The 7,748-nt window shown below is 43.2% G+C and overlaps 1 protein-coding gene across 1 annotated transcript in view; it reads right to left on the bottom strand.

Annotated features, from left to right (window-relative positions):
- LOC122814856 (chloride anion exchanger-like) overlaps positions 1-7,748 on the bottom strand; it is a 526,231-nt gene that overhangs the window by 206,747 nt on the left and 311,736 nt on the right. The window lies entirely within an intron of this gene.

Raw genomic sequence — 7,748 nt, 5'->3', positions numbered from 1 at the left:
GAGGCTGCACAATACTGAGTAAAGGGCAAATTTGCCAAACCAGATATTATAGCAGTCTCGCACAACTCTGTCAGCCAAGTGGGCAGATAGGAAAGCTATCATCTTTAGTAGCACTCAGCCAAATTAAAGGGGACCGTTACGAGTGTGTGTGTGTGTGTGTGTGTGTGTGTGTGTGTGTGTGTGTGTGTGTGTGTGTGTGTGTGTGTGTGTGTGTGTGTGTGTGTGTGTGTGTGTGTGTGTGTGTGTGTGTGTGTGTGTGTGCGTATTTGTGTGTGCGCGTGCGTATAGCTATTAGTACCTATGAGCATATTACAGTACTTCTGTTATTCTTTTCAAATATAATTTAGATAACTGGATAGGTAACTTCCAATTCATCCCCTGGTTTATGGATGGGCAAAAACACGTGTCCAAAACTGAACTTGTTTGTAATGTCTCTGGCATATTCATAAGCAAAATGTAAAAGCTAAAGACTACCATGGAAATGTATGGCTAGCTCAAACTTAAAACAAAAAAATCAATTTTTTCACTCTATCTCTGTTTTCAGTTATTTTAACATCTCAAAACCACTCTGACTGCTTCTTATAGAATTTTAATATGTTTTCTGAAAATGGCAGTCAATGGGGCTTGACATACCTATGTGATCTTATTTTTCTTCAAGCCATTCTCTTTCCCATAATTTATTTCAAATCTGCATTATATGTGTCATGCTAGACATAAGGAAATAGTGATGTATTCCCATTCCATTGACATATAGTGGGATTAGTGTCAGTCACTGTCATGTTATATACTGTCTGGAACAGGACTGCTTCTTTTATTTCTTGAATATCCCTCATTTGTGTGTGTCTCAGGGCTTGTGTTACCCTGTACTAAGGAATTATACAGCTGCAACCAAAACAGTTGCTAAATTGCAGGCCTTTGTTCAAAGTATCTTTTTGTAGTCTAAGATAAATTGACAGCCCCTCCACTATACTTTGTTAAATGTGCTGATACTTTACAAGAATTACAAGAAAAATATTTTCTGACTTTTTTCTAAAAGTCACAGACATCTTTGATACTACAATCAAGTCATCTTAGAATGTTAAGTAATATAAACAACAAACATCCAAAGCTTAGCATTCAACACTTTGATGCTGCTTATGTAAATTTGAAGCAGATGCTTGGTGCCAGAGCCATGGGCTCAAGCTCACTGCCAAGAAATGTATAGTTATCCCCTTTGGGAAAAAACATGTACCCATGAATTACCACATAGGTGGCAGTACACTAAACAACAAAAGTGTGATAAGAGACCTAGGGACACAGGTGGACAGTGGTCTCACCTTCGATAACCACATCGCCACAACAGTCAGGAAATCCTTCTATGTGGCACACATCATCACTAAGGGCTTTTCATCCAGAAAAAAAGGAAGTCATTGTCCTGCTGTACTCATCGCTCATTAGACCCATTATAGAATACAACGCCCCATTTGGTATGTACCTCTCAAGACATTTACAACAACTGGAAAGGCCACAGAAATACCTCACTAAAAGAATCACAGGCCTAAAGCAGATCTAAACCTTGTCATCACAATTAACAAAACATGCTGGAGGGATAGGTTCCTGACCCAGAGACTCCTCAGACTCTGGAATAGACTGCTCATACATGTCAAGCAATTTGCCTCTTTGGCCCTCTTCAAAAGGAACCTTGATGATTGGATGGGAGATAGGAAATTCACCCCGGGAGCACATCAGTCGCCCTACTAGACAGGGGTCCAGGGAAGTAAATACTGTGCGAAGAAATTGCCAGGGAATTGTTATGGCTAGGTTTGTATAGGCCCTAGGGCCGATAGCCTAGTACCAACCTATGAAACTATGAACCAAAAGAGGTGACAACTGCCTTTGAACTACTGACTGATCTAATTGCTCTGTTTTGCTATAAAAGGCATGGTAACATTGGAAGCAGCTGTGAATCAATGTAAGTACTCTAATTCTCTTTGTGAGGTATTGCTGCAAGCTTTCCAGTTGTTGTAGTTGTCTTGTGAGGTACATAGCAAAAGGGGTGTTGTACTCTATTATGGTTCTAATGAGTGATGAGTAGAGGGGAACAATGTCCTCTTCTATTCTGCATGAGACACCTTTTGTGATGAGGTGTGCCACATAGGAGGATTTCCTGACTACTGTGGGGATGTGATTATCACAGTTGTGTCCACTGTCCACCTGTGACCCAAGGTCTCTTGTCACACTTTCAGTGCTAAGTATACGGCTTCAGACCAGTTGTTTTACATTAAGAAGGTTTGTGGCCTGCACTGTGGTGGCAGGACAGGTAGCTTACATCCTTCTAAGTTGGGAACTGCTGATTGAGTGCTCAGTGTCTGTTATTCTAAAAGTGTATTAGTTCTGGTTTAAGCACTTGGGCCTCAGGCCAGTTATTTTACATTAAGAAGGTTCGTGGTCTGCACTCTTGTGGGAGGAGAGGCTGGACTCTGCCCTTCTGTGCTGGGAATTTCTGGTTAAAGGCTTATAGTGCATATTTGAACTGTTTCTTACTGAAATTGGTACACCTTGTTTGCTGTAGCATAGACTAGATCCAGGCCTGCTGAATCTAGCTTTGTTTGTATGCTTGTTGTTTGTTTGCTTGTTATTTCCCTGAAACGCTAATTCCACCTAAAACGTGGCTTTTCAGCGCTTCTGTGGATCCCTAGTGATATCTGCATTGCTTACTGTACTTATTTCCTTGTTTCACTTGAAAGAAAGTTACTGTTTGTCATTTTTGCATTTAAGTTACCTGTAACACATTGCATTTAAGTTACCTGGCACTTGCTCACTAAGTCAGCACTAAAAAATTAAAAGCACTACACCCTCACAAATTCCCCTTGAGTACCTTGTTCCCCATTGGCCCTTTTTTCAATTATAAAGGAATTCCCAGTACTATTCTAGCATGTCCAAAGGTCAGTTTGTCAATCTCCTCTCCGGTCCAGCTGGTGAATCTGGGAATCTTGAGGCAATGTTACAACTGCCTCATGTACACAGACAACCCTCTCCTCATCCCAACAAATTCCAACACATGTGAGAGATGCAACCATATAGGCAAACTGGAGGCTAAGCTCTCTCAACTCAGTACTGGCGTAACCAGTCAGGAGGAGAAGGAAACCACACTCACTACAATTCCAGTCTCACATAGACCTACCATGACAGCAAACCAAACACATAAACACACAAAAACATACTTGGAGGCTCTAAATAAAAATCTGCCTAAGCAGCAGAGACCTCCAAAGCAGACACCCAAGCAACCGCTACCCCAAAACAAAACACATGCAACACACAGCTCACAAAGCCAGTGTGCCGAACAGTCACAGCCCTTAAGGCTAAACAACACACCTGATACACTTGTAATAGGTGACTCTATCGTCAGGCACACTGACGTCCCGCTCACCAGGCTGAACAAGGAGAAGGTCACTGTGAGCTGCCTGTCGAGTGCTAGGATCCGCCACATAACACAAGCACTCAGGTCACTCCAAGGCAAGTACAAATATGACTCAGTCATTGTCCATGCTGGTGTGAATGACCTGAGACGTACCTCCCTGGACTACATGAAAAGAGACATAGAGGAGCTCTCTGAGCATGTAGCCCAGGCCGGTATGACCCTGACCTTGAGTAGCATCTTACCCTCACCAAGAATGATGCCACAATATGAAGACAAGATGATCAATTTCAACAATTGGCTTAAGTATTGGTGCCATTCAAAGGGGATCCAATGCCTGTCAGCCTGGGATGACATGGTCGACAAGCCACGATGCTTCGCTAGGGACAGCTTGCACCTGTCACCCCTGGGCTTTTGGATATTGGCAAAGGCTCTTGCTACCCCCATCGTGCCTTTTTTAGGCAAGGCTCAAAAGACAAACCTACCTTCATAGGTATCACAAGGGATAAGAAACTAAGAGTAATGCTACTCAACGCCAGAAGTCTAAACCTCAAGATGCACTTTTCGAAACTCACCTTAGCATGGAGAACATCGATATCTCTGCAGTAACAGAAACCTGGTTCAAGGCCCCCCAGCACTACCAGGTTATACCTCATACCATGTTTTTCAGCCCCAAAACTTGGACCGAACCAGCAAAGGTGGAGAATAATCAATATTCGTCAAGGATACTCACACCTCCAGGTTGGTGGCACAGCACAAAGCATCAGAGACTATCCATGTGCAACTAACAGTGGGTAAAACTGCCTTCCAGTTTATAGCCTGCTACAGAACACCCTCCCAAACCCAGGAACCCCACTCGGCCTTCCTGAGAACACTGGAAAATATGAAGGTCTCTCCAAACACCATTATATTGGGCGACTTCAACTACCCAAACATAGACTGGGAGCATTACTCTAGCTCCAACACCCTAGCCCAAAGGTTCCTAGAATTTATAAACTCAAATGCTATGGAACAACTTGTTACCACTCCCACAAGAGGGGAAAACATACTGGACCTGATCATCACCAACATGGGGACTCTATGCTCCAGACCAGAAGTGTATCCCTCACTGGTAAGATCAGACCATAAACTAATCTCACTGGATATTCACATCCCGACCCCACCCCCTGCCCAGAAAACCACAGTGAAAAACGTCTCTAAAGCAAATTTCACACTCCTCAAAACCGAGGTGGAATCCTTCAAAGCCCCCCGGGCCTGTGGAAAATATGTCCCAGACCACAGAATCCTTTATAAACGCATTCTATGAACACCTTCAGGAATGCATGGATCATGCAATCCCAAATGAAACCAAGACCCAATCCTCCAAAGGCATACGTCCCGTCTGGTGGACTCCAGCCATAAACAAACTATACAATTGAAGGAGGAAGCTACTACATGATAGAGCAAAATCCCAAAAAGGGAAGGCATCTCTGATCAGTATTAGCAAAAAACTACGGGCACTCATAAAATCGTCTAAGTCCAGCTTCGAGAGAAAAATTGCACAGGACACTAAGGATAATCACAAGGCTTTCTTTAGTTATGTTAGAAACCTGGGTGGGAATTCCCAGATATGCTCAGAATTAGTCCAAAATGACAAAAATACACGAACCCACAGACATTGCCAACATCCTAGCTGACAGGTTCAGCGCAAACTTCTCCCCCTCCCACCAAAAGGGCAAATATCTATCCCAGCAGAGTGCTGCCCCCCCTGACATCTCAGATGCTCAGGTAAGAGCTGCCCTCTCCAAAGCAAGAAACACAGCATCAATGGGACCAGACGGTGTCCCGGGCTGCATCCTACCTGAACTCCAAGAAGAGCTAAACCCAAACATAAAACTACTGTTCAATCTCAGCCTTACTACAGGATATGTACCCAAAGAGTGGCGTACAGCAACAGTGGTCCCTCTCCACAAAGGTGGTGCCTCAACGGATCCTGGAAACTATCGCCCCATAAGCCTGACTAGCTTGGTCTGCAAAGCTATGGAAAGGATCATCATGGACCTCATAAATAAAGATATTGGGGACCTACAGACACTGGATCCTACCCAGTTCAGCTTTGTTAAGGGCAGATCCTGCCTCTTAAACCTGGTCGATTTCTTTGAAACAGTCACCAAGGCCATTGAAGAGGGGAAGGTGGTCCACACAGCCTACCTGGACCTCGCAAAAAGCCTTCGATACAATACCCCACTTGGGCATTATAGATAAGCTCACCAGCTTAAATATAAACCCCTATGTCACTAGATGGGTTGCAAACTGGCTCAAGGACAGAACCCACATGGTTAGAATTGCTGGAGCCATGTCAGACTCCAAACCAGTTACAAGTGGCGTCCCACAAGGCTCAGTCCTGGGACCTCTCTTGTTCGGTATATATTTCTTGGAGGTACAGGCCAACACGGAAGGACTGTGGCTGACCAAGTTTGCAGATGACTGCAAACTGGGTGCCATAATCGACTCTCCAGCCAACACAAGCATCCTCCAAAAGGGCCTCATAGAAACAGACAACTGGTGCCAGAGCCATGGCCTCAAGCTAAATGCCAAAAGTGTATAGTCATCCCCTTTGGCAAAACAAAGTGCCCACAAATTACCACATAGGTGGTAATCCATTAAGTACAGAAGAAGTAATTAGGGACCTGGGGACCCAAGTTGATAGCAATCTCTCATTTGACAACCACGTGGCCAAAGTGGTTAGAAAAACATTTTATATAGCCCACCTAATCATGAAGGGATTCACATCTAGATCAGGGGAGGTCATCGTGCCTCTTTACTCATCCGTCATCGGGCCCATAATTGAGTACAATGCCCCTTTTGGGATGTACCTTACCAGACACCTGCAGCAACTGGAAAGACCCCAAAAGTACCTCACCAAGAGGATCAAAGGGTTCAAACAGATGCCATATGCTGCCCGGTTAAAGAAACTCCAGCTCTACTCAGTGGCATACCACCTGCTCAGAGGCGATCTGTGCCTGACGTATAAAGCCATGTCCAACCCAGAATTAATGGCCATGCTGCACCTCAGAAAATCCAAATCCCATCGAGCTATGCGCTCGAGAGACTTGAACCTCAGCACTGAAATAAATAGGACATGCTGGAGGGACAGATTCATAACCCAGAGGCTCCCTTCACTCTGGAATAAAATCCCAGTCCATGTTAGGCAGAGTCCCTCATTGACTCTCTTCAAGAGGAATTTTGATGAGTGGATGGGAGATCGTAGGTTTACCCCGGGTATCACTTCTGTGTCACTGTTAGACAGAGGCACAGTATACTAACCTCGAAAAAGGGCATAGCAAAATTTATTTAAAATGGGTGGCGAAAGCCAAACACACTCTGGCTAGGCTTATAAATGCCCTAGAGCGGATAGCCTAGTATGAACCTATCAACCTATGAACCTATGAACCTTTCTGCAATAAAGACAATAGAAAACAGTTTCACGCTTCTATGTCTTGTTTACAGCAGCCTGAGCTCCTAACTTCAAATTTATCTGTTTCTGTGGTATGTCATGCAAGTGCAGACTAATTCCTCTGCAATTCATGTGAGAAGTTAAGCTAACGAAAAAGTGGATGGTCTTTTCCTTCCTTTGATACCAAAGTAAGGAAAGGAAAGTTTTGCAAAGTACAAGCAGATTTCAAGTACCTACACAGTACTGGAATCATATTGTAGGGATAAAAGCAACCTAAGAGTTTATTAAACTGTAGTGAAAGCTGGAGTTTTCCTTTAAGATCCTCACAGATCAACAGCCTAATAAATAATTGTGAACCTATTCCATACACACACACACACACACACACACACACACACACACACACACACACACACACACACACACACACACACACACACACACACATACACACACGCATTTTCTTATTATTAATAAGAATGCAAAGTGATCTTTGACACAGATCTTAAATAAGAATTTATAGTTTAGTAATTTGTTTGACAATATCATTCCTATACAACTAGTTTTCCTTTTTTTAGTGAGTGCGTGCTTTGTTCTGCCTTAAGGAAAGTGTGCACTACACTTAAGGCTAGACAAACTACATTCCACCAGTGCTAGATTATGTTGCATTGCACCTTTTCTACTTTCAACTATACTTCAAGTGCATTGTGCCAAATTTATCCTGTGTACTCTGAGTATCTAAACCAGCTATGTAGAAATTATTTTTTTCCTTGTACTGTTTATATTGTAATTATGTTTGTTGTGGAGCTCTTCCCTGTATTGTTTATATTGTAATTATGTTTGTTGTGCAGCTCTTCCACATTTATCCCGTGTGCTTTCTATTATGTAAATGTGATACTTTGAAATTAATCTATC

This window comes from Protopterus annectens, chromosome 11.part0 (genome assembly GCF_019279795.1).
Source record: "Protopterus annectens isolate FY-2018-M chromosome 11.part0, PAN1.0, whole genome shotgun sequence".
NCBI classification, from domain to species: Eukaryota; Metazoa; Chordata; order Ceratodontiformes; family Protopteridae; genus Protopterus; species Protopterus annectens.
The sequence above is the reverse complement of the archived record's forward strand: the minus strand, read 5'-3'. Positions and strand labels throughout refer to the sequence as shown.